The 18,369-nt window shown below is 43.7% G+C and overlaps 2 pseudogenes; both read right to left on the bottom strand.

The window, feature by feature from the left end:
- LOC107160122 overlaps positions 1-7,231 on the bottom strand; it is a 10,072-nt pseudogene extending 2,841 nt beyond the window's left edge.
- Positions 7,232-7,313: 82 nt separating this feature from the next.
- LOC107160121 lies at positions 7,314-18,198 on the bottom strand (annotated as a pseudogene).
- Between the last annotated feature and the right edge of the window lie 171 nt (positions 18,199-18,369).

The following is an 18,369-nucleotide window of genomic DNA, read 5'->3' as shown; positions in this document are numbered from 1 at the left end:
TTGCTCTAGGGGGCTAAGAAGTAGCTCAATGTCAGAGCACTCCACTGGCAAGTGCAAGGCACTAGGTTTCATTGCCAGCACTTGAAATGGACAGGAAAGAAAGGAAACTTTGTAAGAGAGTCAGAATCCTATCTGTGCTTATCATCTCTTAGAAAAACCTAAGATATCCAGGAAGTCCATGTGAAGTGAGTAGAATAGAGCCTGGAGTACAGTGGATGTCCATGATTCTAGCTGCATTTCCTGTCATTAGTCTCCCATTCCCATATCCTCTACACATCTGGGTAGTGGGTGCTGTAGAGCACTAGTGGAATATGACAGACCTCAGCTCAGCTTCCATTCGGTTATTACCTGAGACATGTCACAGATGAAGAAACTGAGACACTAAATGTTATATCAAGCTGCCCATTACCTCCAGGAGCTGGAATTCATGAGCAGGCTGCCTTGACTCTAGGCATATACCCTGTACCTGCTGCTCCATCATAGAAACCCAGAAACCACCCAGTGGAGTATGCAACTTCACCCCCATCTGTCCAAGAGGTAACTCGCAGACAGCAAACTAGAACTTGACCACCTCCTGGCAAGTGGCGAACATCATTCCTATTTTGTGCAGAACTGGGAAGAGGAATTTGCTGCTTGGGAGAAAGTGAGTAAAGATTTTCTTTTTAATCTGGCAGATTTTTATTTTTAATATTTAAATATTTGAATTATTAAATACTTAGCCATATGCTTTTATTTCCTTTTAGCTCTCTAATGTGATGGATTAGACTGTAAGGCTTCTTGATATTGAACCATGTTTGCATTGTTGGGATAATGCCCAATTGATTATGTATTTTTTTCTTTAAAAAATAACCTTTTTCCTATTCTAGTGAAGGAGACATAACATAAAATTTCCTCTTGTGATTACTATGAAGCATACAGTTCTTTGGCATTAGATACCTGCACCCAACTAACACCACCATGCCATATATTGTTTTGTAGTACATCATTAAATTTTCTTGTCAGGATTTTGTATCTAAAACCAGAAGCGAGGTAAAATGAGCCCCTAATTTCATTGACTTGAATTCTTGCTCAATGATTTGGGAACCCAGGTTCCCCATCCTTCTAAATAAACTGGCAGCTTTCACTCTATTTGCTAAAAATCCTTGCATGGGAGTGAAAGCAACAGTTTCCTCCAGACGCATGAAGAATCACCTATAAAACCTCCCTGCTGGTGTCTCTGTGACATTTTTGGGTGCATTTGAGTGTAAATATTTTGTGGTTACTTTTTGTCTGTGCTAGGCAAGCACTCTACTGCTGTGCATACCATTCTTTTAAATATAACCCAATGGCACTCTTCAGTCCCCTGCCTGGCCGCTCTGCCAGGCCCTACCTCTGATTCACCTCTTCTGCAGCTCCTGGTTGTGTTCTTCTAACTGATACTGGAGCCACTTTCTCTGCTGCTATGGGGGCAAGTGGCTAAAATCCTCTGAAGCCACAGTCTGCAAAGGAAAGAGAGGGTTGAGTCTGGGATTCTGAAGCTGAAGCTTCCAGGTGCTGCACACTCCTGAGGATTCAAGTCCACCTTCCTCCCCTTCCAAATATCTTGGGAGCAAGGTCATAGACAGAGTGAAGAAGGTGTGGGGCCCAGCTGGCTGCAGGAAGCAAGCCTATGGTCCACCACCTTGCTGATGGGAGGGCCAGTGCCCCCTCCTCCCACAGTCCTCACTTACCCCATGGCCTCCTGGAAGGATCTGGAAGGATGATAGCCACAGATTGACTGACTTACTGATCTCAATAAGACCAAGGGGTCATAGACAGCTGGTAAGGGAACCCATTAGGCAAGGCCAATGACATGACACCCTCTAGGGGAAGAGGGTTGGGGGGCGTGACTACCAGCTGGGTCCAGGAGGGGGCAGGCAAGGAGGAGGCAAGGGCAGAAAATGAAGATGGACAGAAGGATGAACATAAGTATGAATGCAGAGAAGCAAAAGCAAAAAATAAATAAAAAAAATAGTAACAATATCCCAACTCAAGATGCATAATCACACAGAAAATACATGTAAGGGCAACACAAAATCTGATAGGTAACAAGGACGTCATTAGACTCAGAGAAAGAGGTCACACCTCTCTCTACCCCATCTCCTACATCCCTTGACTATTTGGTCTAGGGGCTGGAACAGGGATTCTATAGTCCACTGGGCTTTCTGGACTCAGTTTAGAAGGAGGTACAGGAGGCATTTGCATGAAGAAAGGCTTCAGACACAGGCCAAAGTGGCATGCCACTCATAGAGGGCTGTGGAAGGCAGGAAAGGTCAGGGGTTACAGCTTAGGAGGAGAGGGCTGAAGACCAGGATGGCTGGTGTCAGTGGGAGGTATCTAAGGCATACTAGGGAGTCAGGGGCTGTCCAAGATATAAACCGGTGGTGTTAGGGTTTACGTCTGATGCTGAAAACACACAAACAAACAAACAAACAATACCAAAACTATAGGGCATAAGGATCCATCAGCTGGATAGAGATCTGGGGTTAGGGGCACTCCTAAAAGACAGGAACACAAACTGTCAGTCCAGCACGAATTCCACCAGCAGATCTTCTCCCAGCATCCCGAGCATCAGCAGACAGATGCCACAGGACAACATCCTGCCCTCCTCAGCCTCAAGGGACTCCCAGGCCAATATGCTGCTGACTTGCCTTCCTTCCCTCCAGTCCAGGCATGTAGCAAAGAGGAAAATTATGTATAGCCCAGGACTCAGCATTCCTGTGGCTAGGCTCAACTCATTAGGGCCTCAGCTGTCCCCACTCACTGTCTTCTCACACAACATTCTGGGCCCCCACCTTGCTCTTCTTCAAAAAAGGCCAGTGCTTGGCACAACTATGGCCAGGGCCCTGGAACTTAGGCTCTCCATGAGCGGGTGTCCAGGCCATTTTCTGAGTGTGCACAGATCACAGGCTGGCTGAAGTCCTCAAATTCCACATCACCAGGGCAGGCATAACCTGACTTGTGCAGCTCTATGAGAATCTGGGTGTCCTGGGGGAAGAAACAGTGGGTGGGCAGTCAGGGGCAAGGCCCAGTACCTACTTTGGGAGATCCCCACAGTGCCCACTCATTGGCCTACTCAGGCACCCACATTCTTGGCATCCACAGCTTAAGCAGCCACCTTCATGTCCTCAAAGCACTTGGTAATGATGAGTAACACCTGCAGTTCCATCTCTGACAGCAGTCAGTACCCTGATTTACTGATCTCACTGAAGGTGGCTCTACGCTCATCCTTGTTCTGCAGTTTCTGTGGGGATAGGGAAAAGGCATGAAACACATGGGTGGAGGCAGATCAGGTATGAAGCATTCTGCAAATATGATGGTGCCCTAACTGTCAGCACTAGCTCCTGCCCAGTGTGGTGGGGAAGACACACTCCTGTAGGCGGAGCTGCAACATAGGGCTGGGGGTTGAAAATGGGTTATATAAGAACTGTAAATTGCTTCAGGTCAATTTGGTATCACTTGTGTTTTGACACAAAGTAATGGAGTATATCTTGTTTCCAATGTTTATTTAGTATAAGTGATTTTGGATCTGTATGTACTTTTTTTGTAAATTATTTTATTGAAATTATTATATGAAATAATAAATTTTTCATTGAAATAAAAATTTACAAAGAATAGGTAACTATCCCCAAGGAGTTTAGTGATTAAAAATATCAACTAGTTGGCTATTTTATCTGCACATAATTAGTGGAAGTTTTAGTTGTTTCATACTGATTGGATTGAAGTAAATTTGAATATATATTTGAGATAAATACAAACTCTGATAAATTTTAAGTTATTCACTTCATAAATTATATTTTTGGAAAAAACCTCATGGTACTTTTAGTTGAGGAAAGTAAATGTCTTATCTGGAGCTTGGCCCCAAACAAAGAAAGGCACCTTGATTTATTTCACTGAGTGGGCTTTGCTATGTTTTCTTTCCATTGGTAGTGTGTCCCATTACTAGGCACAGCTAAATTCTAGAATCACACATTTCAGGAACAAAGAAACCATAAGCAAATGTGGACATGTTTAGGTAGCTTGGAAGAAAAATCATGTCCTGTGATGTAGAAGAAACAAGTGATCATATCCTTTTTTCAGGTATAGTGATCAAAATATGTTCAAACTAACAGGACTTCTCTCCCTGTAATGATATCCTATTAGATGCTGATGAGTAACCAAAAGCATAGAAACATGTGATAGGGAGACTCTCTTGATGTTATTGGCCCATGGTTACAGATTAATGTGAATCAACCAATGTTCAGGCTTAAGTCATTTTATCAGAGGGAAGATTCAACTTTCACTAACCCAGATAGCATCCAAAGACATAGCTTTTTCTTCATATATAAGTAAAGCCATATTTTGGGCATAAGGTGGAAGAAATATATCAAAAGTGATAAAAAAGTACAGTGTTGCTGACAACTCTAATGGGTTTGGATAAAAGTTTATGTTCACATCTTGTCAATGGTGGTACTTCTTTCCTTGGTTGTCCAAATTGACCTTGACCAAACTCCTTATTGTATATATATTTGAGATAAATATGAACTCTGATAAATTTTAAGTTATTCACTTCATAAATTATATTTTTGGAAAAAACCTCATGGTACTGTTAGTTGAGGAAAGTAAATGTCTTATCTGGAGCTTGGCCCCAAACAAAGAAAGGCACCTTGAGTTATTCATTCTCAGCAAGTAACATTTCTTCCCATACCTTTATTCATTCACTATATAGCTATTGTAAATCAGTGAAATTATTTTGCAGTAAATTCAGAAGATATGAATATCCTCTTCTAACCAGTTCTCTATCTCAATTTCTTTAGGAATAAGGAGCAGCACCTATGTTTCCAATGGAACCTGGAGGAAATTAACAATAATGTTGAGGAAATAGGTCCTCCATATGATTAGATTGGTTTTATATCCATCAATCAATCATTCAATAAATGTTTTGAACACTAACCAGCATTGTGTTCCACAGATACATGGTGATGTATCTGTGGAAAACAAACAGACAAACATTGTTTTTTTTTTTTAATTCTTGTCTTTCTTTATAAAATTTGCATTGTTGTTAGGATAAATAAACCAAGTTAATGATTGCTTAGCATAGTTATATTCTTCAGCTATTATTTTCACTATACTTAGTATCCCAAAATAATGATAGTTAATCTCATTAAATAATGGCTAATTAACAAGATTTTAAATTGGTGAATTTCTGGGAAGCCCCTTGGAATATAAAACAATAAACAAACAGAGGTCCAATATTCCCATTTGACAAGAAAAAATTATTTGCCTTAATTAAATTAATATTTTCAGAATTATTGTGGGGATAAATTTGTTAAACTGGTGCTTCAAGGAATTTCAGGTTTCTTGTAGTGCTTGTAAAATCAATTCTTTTATATTATTCAGGGCATAGAAGCAAGTGCAAGTTTAGAATTTTTTTTTGTCAGGGTAACCAATTTTTGAAAAGCTAAGCTTGGTTTCTTTCTTCTGACTTATAAAATAAGAGTCAAGAATTATCTTCCTAAATGAGTATAAAATACCAAATATCAATATTTATTATTAGATTTGGGCAAATAATAATTTGAAAAATTAAAGAAACTTGTTTAATGTAATAAACTCAGGGGTGTGCTTCTACTGAACTACACCTCAGCCCTTTTTGTTTTGTGAGACAGGGCCTCACTAAATTGTCCAAGTTGTCCTGGAGCATGCAATCTTCCTACCTGAGACTCTGGAGTCACTGAGATTACAGGCCAGCATGATACTATATGGAGCTTACATGGAGCTTATGGAAAGGTAAGAATAATGCATATGTGTGTATCTTATACATAAATATATGCTTAGTCTGAAATATATCTGTGGGCATAAACTGTGTGTGTGTATGTATATATTATGGTAGTGCTAGGTGCTCTGAAGTCAGTGAAGGGCTATAATGCAGTGGGCAGGGATGGCCTCCCTGATAAGGTAACAAATGAACAAAACATAAAAGTGAGAAAAGGGACCATTTGAATAGATGTACAAAGACAATAAAAGCAGCAGAAACTCCCTCAGAAAATCAGACACCCTGACTTATCAACTTGGAGTTATAGGACTGAAATCTACATTAAACCCAGGGAGAAAAAAATCCAAAGTTAAGAATATTATATACAAGATTGACCAAATTATGGGCATGCACAGATGTGGCATAATGAATCCTATGATTATGTATATTTTCAATATACCAATTTTTAAAAGTTATAATCTAAGTTGAGTGTGGTGGCGAATGCCTGTAATCCCAATGACTCAGAGTGAGGCAGGAAGATCTGGAGATCAAAGCCTGCTTCAGCAGCTTAGTAAGGCCCTAACCAACCTAGTGAGAACCTGACTCCATATAAAAATAAAAATTCTGGAAATGTAGCTCAGGGTTAGAGTGTCCCTGGGTTCAATCCCCAGTACCAAAAACCAAAAATAAAATAACAATAATTAAAATATAAATAAAAAAGAGAACATCTAAAAGAAACCCAAAAGAACATTATGCATCAAAGATCAATAATCAGATTAACAGAAGATTTAACAACTGCTGCAGACACAAGCAAATAAAAAAGATTTCCAAAGGACTGAACAACAACAACAACAACAACAACAACCTGTTATCCTAGAGATTTATGACTAGTTAAACTATAACTAGAGTAGGGGCAGGAAAGGACAGCTTTCTCCCTGGAAAAAAAAAACTATTAAGCAGTTATTAAACAATTAAGCCACATATTTGGGTGCACACCAGTAATCGAAGCAGCTCTGGAGGCTGATAGCAGAGGATCGCAAGTTCAAGGACAATCTCAGCAACTTAGTGAGGCTTTAAGGAATTCAGGGAGATGCTGTCTGTAAGTAAAATATAAAAAAGGACTTGGGATGTGGCAACCCTGGATTCAGTACCCAGTACAGAAAATAATACATCTGAATAAAGCAAAATGACCCCAGAGAAAAGGTATGATTTGAAGGAGGAATAATTCACACAATACAATTGAAAAAGATATTTATCATTGTGGTATTAGAAAATACATAAACAAAGAAACAAAATGGAGTCAGGTGACAACAGTGTTCTGAGGAGAGCAAGGTGACAGGTGTGTCAGAGCAACCTGGAGGGGAAGGGCCCTGCTTTGGACAGGGCAAGTTTTCTTTCTCAACATCATCACAACTGAACTTCTGAGCCAGAACAGTCCTTAGGGTGGGAGCTGACCTGGGCATGAAAGGACGTAGACAACATCCGCCATTTTAACAACCAAAAGTGTCTCTAAACAATATCACAGGCCCTTAGGCCCGCTCCTGAGGGCCCTAGAAAGAGGTGTTCAAGAAGGCAGGGGCTGGCCTGGGATGCCAGGAGGTGCAGATAGGGACCCAACTCCAAGCTGGCCCCAGTGTGTCCAGGCACAATCTTGAGGGGACCATCCAATTACTAGTATCCAACAGGATCTCAAAATTACTCATCTGTTTCTGAGCTGGAAAGGGGACTGATATGTTTTTTGAGCAGCTCCAGCGGGTACAACAGGGTCCTCTCTGCTGCCTTGATATCTTTTTCCAGATTTTCCTGAAGCCGCTGGCAAAGCAACCAAACCAGAAGAACCAGTAACACCAGTCACAGAGCCCCCAGGGCAACCACAGCCAGCCACATCAGCCACAGGTATTCCATGGGGGCCTGAATCTCCAGGTCACTGAGGGGCCCACTATCACAGCCACAAGGTACCCCTCAACAGCCAGCCATGTCCCCTGCTCCTCTGAAAAGCAGTTGTAGGCATCAGCATGGTGATATTGGGCAGCCATCACCACCAGGGCTTGGAGACGGGCATCATAGTGGATGGAGCCTGGCTCGTCTGCAGGTAGGTCCTGGCCCTCAAAGATCCAGCGGGCATAGGCCAACTTGGAGGAGAGGCGACAGGGAAGTACCAAGTCTGTGCCCACTACCATTGTGATGTTTTTCAGCATTCACCTGACTGTAGCAACAGAGAGAGAAGGTAGCAGAGTCAGTGCAAGAGACCAAGGGCCAGGGAGGTGTGATGTGGAAAATCCACCTAAGGACCACAGCCCATCTGGAGGGGAGGGGGCCACAAAAAAGCTCACCTTTCTTAGTGCCATGAAGGTCACAAAAGCCTATGGTGTCTGAGATTCCCATGTTCTGAACAAGTAGAGATCTGGCAGAGGAAAGGCGTATCAGAAGCTTGGTTCCAACCACCGTATCCACACACCTTCCTGGTCCCAGCCCTTGCAGAACCCGGCTCACCCAGAGTGGCTGGCCATAGACAAACAGTGACTAGTGTTGATGCTCCAGGCACAGTAGGAGTCCTGCACAAGGACACAGTCTGCACAGATGTGGTACTTCACAGAGTCTGCCAGGGGCAGCTGGACCAGCTGAGAGCAGGAGCCAGCAAAGAGCAGCTTCTGTGGGAGAAGAGGAGTGAGAGGGTTGGTAGGGCCACATGCATCCCAGGGCTGCTCAGACTCCAAGGAGCACAAGCAGGAGAGGTGCCCACATGAGGATGAGGCAGAAGACAGCACTGCAAAGGAAGGTGCAAGTCTCAAGAAAACAGGGAGGCTATGCACACAGAAGGCATGAAACATTTTCCTCCAGTGCCCTTGGCTCTCACAATAGCACCAGCATAGCATAAGGTGTTCTCCGTTTGAATGGTAACTGCCAAACTGAGTGTTTACACAACCCCATATTCTTTCTGCCATAACTCCATGTGCTGGGAAACAATTTTAAGTGATAATAGCTGCAAAAGGCAAACAAATCATCATCCAGAGGATGCTGCAAATGTGTATGAGGGTTAAGGAAAAAGACAACACTTCAGGGGACATGGTGGGGAATCAGCGGGTCAGGCCCAGAGCACCACTGGGGACTAGGCAGAAACCAACCCTGGGAGGGCACCATAAACATGTCAAAGTTGGGGAGGTCTGGCAAGCATGGAGAGTATCCGAGAGGAGGCTGTAAGCAGAGTCCTGGCCCCACATAGAGGTGTCTAAAGAAAACATGAGTTTTCTCCAGGACTAATTCTAGGAATGCAGCCCTGCAGGGACCAGGGTATACATAATGCTCCTGTGGAGTGCCAATCCTGTCAGCACCCACCTTGACTTCCCAGGCTTGCCCTGAGCTGACTTAGGTGTGCTGAACTGGCCAACCATGCCAGCCTGATTTGGGGATGGTGGAGTGGGTGCAATGGCAGTGCATGGAGTCTAATTAGCTACCTTGCTTGGTGACAGCACAAGGCTTTCCACAGTTTCCTTATCAAACACTTGCAGTTCCTTGATCAGGAGGACCCAAGGCCTCAGGATCACAGCCTTGAGCAGCCAGACATCTCCTGGAGAAGTCTGGAGAAGGGAGTGTCAATGACAGGGAATGAGGCTCTTGGGTGTCTCCCAGCCCCAGACACACCCAAGAGCTTACCTACCTGTGCCAATGAACAACACTGTATAGGTGGTTTTGTCAAATCCTGTAAATTGGTCAGCCACCAGGTGGGTGAAGTTGGTGTTCTTCATGAGCATGGGCTGGCCCCATGAAGGCTCTACCTGCTCGTCCATCAGTGGGTGCTTCTTGATGAAGATGAGGGTTCTGTCAGCCAGCTCCAGAGAACTGGTGTGACCATGGTGATGGTGCCATTTGATGATGCACTGGTGGGGGTAGGGGTATGGGCAGGGGAGCTATCAGCTGGTGGGAGGCTACTGGAACTGACAGGAAACACTTCCTGCCCAAAGGACTCACTGAACCAGGCTGGGGGCTGGGTACTGGGTCAGTGTATCGACCCCACTTCTGCACTTCCTCAAAGTACTCCTTGTAGGGACCTTGGAACACCCACTGGATCTCTTCCAACTGGTACTCACAGACTGCAGAAAGGTCCACATTACCCCTCTTGCAATGAGAGAGGGATCTCAAGGGTCAGGTCCGATGCCCACCTTAACATCTCACCCCAGCTCCAGAGATTGCAGGAAGGCAGGGATCAGCAGAAAATGCTCATGGGCAGAAGAATATACCAGCAGCCAGATCTAAGGTGCCACCAGGCAGGGCCTTGCCTTCTTTCCCCAGGGGCCTTTAAAAGGGGCAAGTACTCAGTGTTCCAGTCACTGACCACCTGGATGTCCCTATAGGACAGCATGGTTCAGGCCCTCCCACCCACATACTGCCCTTGACCTGAACACCTGCTCATCCCCACCCCAGCATTCCTGGCCAACTCACCATCGCATATGAAATACACCAAAGAAGGTGGTCTTGTGCCAGGAGGCACCCTGCAGGGTGTGCACAGCCAGCAGCTGGTTGAAATAGAGCTGCTGGTCGGGCACCGAGCACCCCAGCCATGACTTCAGGAATGTGGTCCACTTCTTCTGCAGTGTGCATGCACCCACTATGTCACTCTGGCAGATATCAAGGGGATGCAGTGGGTCAGCCACTGCCCAGCCCACAGGGTTCCCAGGGCTCATGCTGGGGGCTCAATACCTTGCAGACACGGGCAACTCGGGCCACCAGCTGCTTGGTACAGCAGTCGTATTCCACCACCCTCTCACTGAAGAAGTACACCTTGTCGTCATCCCCTGTGATGCTCCCCACACTCTCAGGGACATAGGCAGAGGCAATGAAGTGGGGCCCTGCGGCAAGGCAAGGAGGGTCAGTCACGAGGTGACAAGGACCTCACAGGTTTCCCACCCTGGGCTTCCCCAGTCCTTCTCCCTGCTCACTGTTGAGCCATAAGGCCTCATACTCTGCCTTCATGGGGTGATAGGGCCCCATGTTCCGGAGGATGACAGGCTGGGTGCCCAGGAAGTTATTGAGGGTGGCTGAGTACAACTCACCATCTGTGGGAAATGGAAGGACAGTCAGGCCATAAACAATGTGTAGACACCCCAGAGTGTGTCAAGTTCCAAGGGACTCACCCAAAACAGGCACAGCCACTCACCTACAAGAAGGCCAGTGTGGCCCTTAGCTGGGTCATAGGGACACTTTCCCTTCCCGTCATCAAAATCTTCATGCTCCAAAGTGAAGTTGAGCATGTTCTAGGGGCAGAGGGAGCCAGTCAGGCAGATGAGCATGAGGGCAGGACCCCATACTTGAGGCCAGGGTGGCAGGCAGCCAGGGTGGGGCAGCACTCAGAATGTAGGTGCACTTGGGCTGAAAGGCATAGGTACAACAGACATACAGGTGGGAGGTGTTGTAAGGCTGCAGGAAGCAGATGAAGTTGAAACACTCCATCTTGGGGATAAAGGGATCAGTCAGTGAGACCCCTAGGTGAGGGCCACTAGTGCCAAGGCTAAAGAGAGGTCTGCCCTCATATGACAGTACTCCACGGAACAGTGCCCTGTGAGGCCCAGGAGGCCAGCAGTGCCTGAGCATCCACCTGGTTGCTCTTCCCTTTCTCAGTACAGTTGATCTTCTTCTCAGCTGGTGCCTCCCAGAAGATCTAGTGGACAAGGAATGGTAATGTCATATGTACATGCAGAGAAGGATGATACCCTGTGGGAAATCTTGATCCTCATCCTCCGGAAGCTTCTTTCAGTAGAGGACAGAAGCCCCTAGCCACCAGCAAGGAGCCCTGGCACTTGTCTTCCAAGTCACTCAGGAGGCTGAGGCAGAAGTATTTCAAATTCAAGGCCAGCCCTTGCAATGTAGTAAGAACTTGTATCTAAATAAAGTTTGAAAAGAGACTGGGAATGCAGCTCATAGAGTGTCCCTGTGTTTAAGCTCAAGTACATGGGTATGTTTGGGGGCAGTCCCCTAGTACCTCATCATGGCATAATCCAGTAAGTGCCATAGAAGGGAAGAGAGAGCTTGTTGATCCTGATGGGGGTTGGGAAGGCCTAGGGGCACGCTATTTGATGAGATACCATGTGGTTTAACTGGGTCAAGTTGTGGTTGCATTCCAAGCTGAGGAATCTCCATACTGCTTTCCAGAGGGGCTGTACCCATCCAAATTTATTATTCTAAGCAAGTGTCTTCCCATGTCCTTTAAGTTTACAGACATGGGGTTCTGTTTCCAAGGATGTCATGCCGCTGTTTAAAATTATTGTTGAAATTCCAAATATGTGTAGCTTTTCATCCACCCTTCCCACACACAAGTAAACGAATATCACAGTATCTCACTGGATCTCCACTGCCCATATGTGTTTGCAGCTGATGGCAGGGTTGAAGTTTTGTGGCAGAGATCAGACAGCACAGGCTCAGAATGTTTCTCTCCTCCTCATTTCCGATCCTGTTATCATTGGAGATGGGTCCAAGCAGCCTGCTTGAATCCTTAGGTAGTGTGACCCTAGAATATCAGTGGCATTATTTCTCCTCTCCATTAGGCACCAATAGCAAAAAAGCAAATTGGGAGCACATTTATAGCATCTGCAGTAGGTCTGAAGTTTGTGTGCATCTGTTGGGCTGCAGTGATGAGATGAATCCTCTTTGTTAATATGTGACTTGCAACTTGAAGCCTCCCCAGTCTCTGGATTATAAAGCAGGTTGCTCTGTGTGCAGCCTTTCAGCCACAGAACACGTGGAACAGAGCAAGGGCTAATCCTGGGAATGCAAAGAGCACACTGGAATTTTTTTTTCCTTTCCCTTTTGGTGGTGACTTTAGGTAATGGCTGCGTCAAAACCTGGCTGATTCCATAAAGCCTTGCAAGTAAGGGCTGCTAGAAATGAGAGCACACTGAAGTATGTCAGCAAAAGAAAAACAAGGGGCTTCTCTTGTAACATGCACTCTAGTACCTTGACTCCTCTCCTAAAAAATATTGTTTCCAGTCAGGGGGGGTTGTGCATACCTGTAATCCTAGTGGCTCTAAAGGCTGAGGCAGGAGGATTGCAAGTTCAAAGCTAGCCTCAGCAAAAGCAAGGCCCTAAGCAACTCAGTGAGACCCTGTTTCTAAATAAAATATGAAAAAGGGCTGGGAATGTGGGTCAGTGGTTAAGTGTCCCTGGGTTCAATCCCCTGTAAAGGGGGGAATTTTTGTATATGCTAATTATATAGAATAGTGGGTTTTGTTGTGGTATATTTGAAAGTGCATATACCATTAACTGTAGCATAGACAAAGGGGTCAGAGGGAGAGACGAAGGGGTGCAAGGGGAGGGTACCCTGAATGAAATATATTAATCAGACTATCATGAATCCTATAAAGAAAGAAACTTTCAAGCCTGCCACAGAACTAAGACCCTGTCTACCACCAACAGATGGAGCTGGGGGTGGGGGGCTTATTTCATGTCCCTTTGGTTTGGAAACAAATATTTCTTAACACCTTTTCAGAACCTAACACATAAATTGAGACTGAAATAGAAGACAGGAACTTATTATACTTGATCATGACCTGTTGGCATATTACTTAAGATCTATTAATTCCCTTCTTCTATAATTCCATAGTCATGAAGAAAATTGGAATCATTTTGTTAAAAGCTAGAATGCTAGGTAGTGCTTACCCTGGAGAAAATGTACCAGAAGTTTGTGCCTCAAAGGAGTGGAGTGGAGTTACAGCTACAAACCTGTTTTCTCTGATATCCATGTCTAGTAAATTGTTTTCACACTATCTGAGCATCTCTTAATTAATTGGTAAAATGAATTTCTGAGCAGAATTGTACTGTGGTCTGATAAGCCAGAAAATACCCTCTTATTCACCCCTCACAAACACTCTGTTTAGCATTTTTACAAGGATTCTCCCCTCTTCAAAGTTGAAGAATTATTGTTGTTTTTATTTTATCAATCCACATATTTTAAACAAGTTTTTTTTTTCTGTTTTGTTTTATACCTGAAATTGAACCCAAGGGCACTTAACCACTGAGCTATATCCCCAGCCCTTTTTCTATTTTATTTAGAGACAGGGTCTCACTAAGTTTCTGAGGCTGACTTTGAACTTGCAATCCACTTACCTCAGCCTTCAGAGCTGCCGGGATTACAGGTGTGCACCACTGCACCCAGCTAAACGTAACTTTTTAATTCCACTTCTACACATGGGTGTATAAAGTCAATGTGATCTCAACTGATGTAACCTGCAGATTAGCCACAGAATGGTAAAAACAAACAAGATTGGTGTCTATTTAAGCAAATGGTTAGACAGGCCATCACTTTTCACAGTTTTTCCTTGGTTATCATATACAGTTTCAGCAAGAATCTTGCAGTTTCTGATGTAATTTCTTGCCATGAATTTTTATTGGGGGGGGCAGGGATAGGAGCTGGGATTTTCACACTAAAGTCTGCTGTCTGTTGTGTGGATAATTCCCAGTTTTTTTTCTTTTGCATTTGACTGTGCAGATGACATAAAAACATTTTGTGAATTGGAAAGTATGATCACATTCCCCCTCAGGTTTCACTGAGACACAGATTCCTAGTGAATCTAGTTTATGGCTGCACTTTTTTGGGGAGGTGAAATATTTTTGCTCTGAAGGATGCTGCAGCCACTTTTCAAGTGGGAAAAATAGTCATCTCTAATACATGTGAAATTTTTCACTACCTAAGAGCAAGGGAGTTGGAAAAAATACTTTTTCTTTTTTTTTTCCTTTTTTTTTTTTGTACCTGGGATTGAACTCAGTGGCACTCAACTACTGAACCACATCCCAGCCCCATCCCTTTTGTATTCTATTTAGAGACAGATTTTCCCTGACTTGCTTAGGGCCTTGCTAAGTTGTTGAGACTGGCTTTGAACTTGCCAACTTCTTGCCTCAGCCTCCTGAGCTGCTGGGATTACAGGCATGCCCAGCCAGGGAGCAGTTTTAAGTCACAGAGACATTTGATCCGCATATTTGTGTGAGTTAGGGTCTTATTAGAGACATTTTTAAAAATAATTTTTAAGTTGTAGATGAACTCAATATCATTTTATGGTTTATGTATTTTTATGTGGTGCTGAGGATTGAACCCCAGTGCCTCACTTGTGCTAGGCAAGCACTCTACCACTGAGCCACAACTCCAGCCCACAAATTAATTTGTTAAAGCTCAGCTTTTCCTCCTGTCAAGTGCAGTATTACCAACATACTTCACAGGGTTGCAAAGAGGAGTTAGAAAAAGTGCTTAGAAGAATATATTCTCTATAATCCTTAGATATTGTGAATAATGTATCATGCACAATTTCAAGTAGCTTACATCATAAGACACAGCTAAAAAGGGTGAAATGAATATCCCCCAGTGGTAGAAAGTGGTAGAAAAAGCACTTTGACACATTCTGGAGTCCTGATACATTTTTACTCTGGAGTCCTCATACATTCTTACTTTGGAGTACTGATACATTCTTACTCAGTGTAGTTTTAAATTTATTTATTTATTTATTTATTTATTTATTTTTGTAACAGGCATTGAACCCAGGGGCATTTAGGCACCGAACCACATATTCAGCCCATTTTTTTTTTTTACTTTTTATTTGGAGACACAGTCTTTCTAAGTTTCTCAGAGCATCAATAAGTTGCTGAACATGGCTTTGAACTTGCAATAGTCCTGCCTCACCCCAGAGTTATTGCAATTGCAGACATGAACAATTGTGGCTGACTGAAATTAATTTTGACGAATCCTTGGGTCTTTTGGAGATCAGAAAGCTAATATATCTTGCCTAGTAAGTCTCTCCATGACCCCTGAGAAAGTTCTCATACTTCTATCAGCACAATACACTTTGTTTTAAGATAGCTTTAGAAAATGGAACATCAATGTTTATTCTTAAATCATAGTTTTCACAAATGTACTGGGTGAAACAACACAAGTAAAATATCTAGTAATTTTCATAAAGATCCTGAGTTATATTAAAATGCTATATCCACTTTCTCAATAATTAGGAAAAAATGAGTAATATGGAATATATTGGTTTTGCATTTTTTTTAGAGAGAGGGTCTCACTGAGTTTCTTAATGACTTGCTTTTGCTGAGGCTGGCTTTGAATTTACGATCCTCCTATCTCAGCCTCCCAAGCTGTTGGGATTACAAGTATGCACCACCATGCCCAGACAGAATATACTGTTTAAAATGAGTTTTAAGACTTCATTTTTTCTTGTTAGTGTAAGCATGTAAATCAAAGAGAACCCTAGCAACATGGGAATAACAAGTCTGTAGTTGCATTAAACAAATTTTGCATTTCAGAAAAATTTTCACTGTAGGCAAATTTCTTTAAGTATTCCAAAAATATTAGACTACAATGAATTTTGCTGATAGGTGATGAGCCAAGTTTCAGGGTCTTGGTAATATTATGTGTGTTTGCCTTCAATTCCTTTCTGGAAGACATCTGATAAGAATTTAACTATTAACCAAATAGAAGTATCTATACAAATGGCTCATTTATTTTTCTTGGTTCTATCAAATTTTTTCTTGAGGAATTTAAAAATTTTGAATATAAATGTTTATCTTGACTATTTTAATTACTGTTCTAACATTTGATATGTTTTTCTCCTCCCTTTTCTAATTTATCAGAAATTGTTTCATACTGCTTATGGCTGTTTTCCCCTGCTTGATAAAATTTTATATATTTGTGGAGCATATTCACCACAGTGTAGTAAATGGAATAACCTGATATTTTAATTTCTTTCAAGAATGTATTCTCACCAAATCCTAGAATATTCAGTGGAGCAGGAATAAATTATTTATCACTACCCAATAAAGAGGGAAGGTATAAAAACTATAAGAAGGAAAATTTACATTTTAAGAAGGAATGAAATTTTTTTGGAGAGAGAAAAGGTAAAAAATTTGTCTTAATAAATATAACAAATGAATGATTATCATTTAAAATAAAATAAGGTTATGTTTTGAATAACATTTCAGAAGACACCTCAACTTATGCCACTCCCATTTTTGGGGGTAATACTTTTAATTATCTAATTATACAATTTTACTATTCGGTATTTTGTATAAAACCAGTAAAAATATACCATATTTTCAAATCAAGAAAATGTATAAATCTACATATATATGCAAAGTTTACAAGCCATTGTAAAGCTATCTTCAAAATACTTTCAAGAAAATCAACATTCATTCAGTCCTGTCAGCTTTAAAAGTATGATAATAAACATTTAAACAACAGCAACAAAAAAATCAAAACAATGATCAAAGACTGATTAACCATTTATTTTTTAAAACTAATAATCTGTACATGAATGCAGATTAGATAAAAGTCTGCAAATTATTAATATAATACTGCATTACTCTTCTCTGACAGTTCTTCCATGTGATAAGGAGGTAATTTCCTTCAGAGTATGGGCAAATTGTCCCATGTTTTAAACACACCCCATAGTAATTGCACATACAGACATTGTTCATTTAAATTAAGGAGAAATGGAAGAGAAGTGAGCTTCACTAGAACATTTTAGTTGACAAGAACTATTCATTAGAACAGGCCCAGCGGCCTGCAGAAGGGCAGAGCCGCCCCACACCTACAACGTAGGTGGACCTGTGACCCACCGGCAGGTCAGGACCAGCAACCTGCGGAGGGGCAGAGCCGCCCCATGCGCCTGCAAGGTAGGCAGACCTGCGACCCACCAGCAGAACAGGCCCAGAGGCCTGCTGAGGGGCAGAGCCGACCCCTCCCCCCGAGCCTGAAAGGTAGGCAGAACTGTGACCACTGACAGAACAGGCCAAGTGGCCCGTGGAGGGGCAGAGCTGCCAACCACGCCTGCAAGGTAGGCGGACCTGTGACCCACCTGCAGAACAGGCCCAGAGGCCTGCTGAGGGGCAGAGCCGCCCCCTTCTCCCACGCCTGCAAGGTAGGCGGAACTGTGACCACCGACAGAACAGGCTCAGTGGCCCGCGGAGGGGCAGACCTGCCAACCATGCCTGCAAGGTAGGCAGACCTGCAACCCACGGGCAGATCAGGCCCAGCAAACCCCGGAGGGGTAGAGCCACCCCACACGCCTGCAAGGTAGGCGGACCTGCAACCCACCTGCAGAACAGGCCCAGTGGCCTGCTGAGGGGCAGAGCCGCCCCCTCCCCCCGCGCCTGCAAGGTAGGCGGAACTGTGACAACCGACAGAACAGGCCCAGTGGCCCGCGGAGGGGCAGAGCTGCCAACCACGCCTGCAAGGTAGGCGGACCTGCGACCCACCGGCAGATCAGGCCTAGTAACCCGCGGAGGGGCAGAGCTGCCCCACGCGCCTGCAAGGTAGGTGGAACTGCGACCACCAATAGAACAGGCCAGACCTGCAACCGACAGACAGAACAGGCCCGGTGGCCCACGGAGGGGCAGAGCCACTGCCCGCGCCTGCAAGGTAGGTGGACCAGCTACCAACCGGCAGAACAGTCCCAGTGGCCTGCCGGCATGGTAGGCACATTGCCCCAATTGGAGGAGTGGCAGAGCCACCGCCCACGCCTGCGTGTGAGACTTTGCAACTATACAAGAGCAATATAAATATATAGGGGGAAAATTCAATAACACAACAGTTTCACCAAGCAGAAAGAAATGCGAACAGTATGAAGAGACAAGGAAAGAAA

The sequence above is a fragment of the Marmota marmota genome, unplaced genomic scaffold, assembly GCF_001458135.2.
Source record: "Marmota marmota marmota unplaced genomic scaffold, marMar, whole genome shotgun sequence".
NCBI classification, from domain to species: Eukaryota; Metazoa; Chordata; class Mammalia; order Rodentia; family Sciuridae; genus Marmota; species Marmota marmota.
The sequence above is the reverse complement of the archived record's forward strand: the minus strand, read 5'-3'. Positions and strand labels throughout refer to the sequence as shown.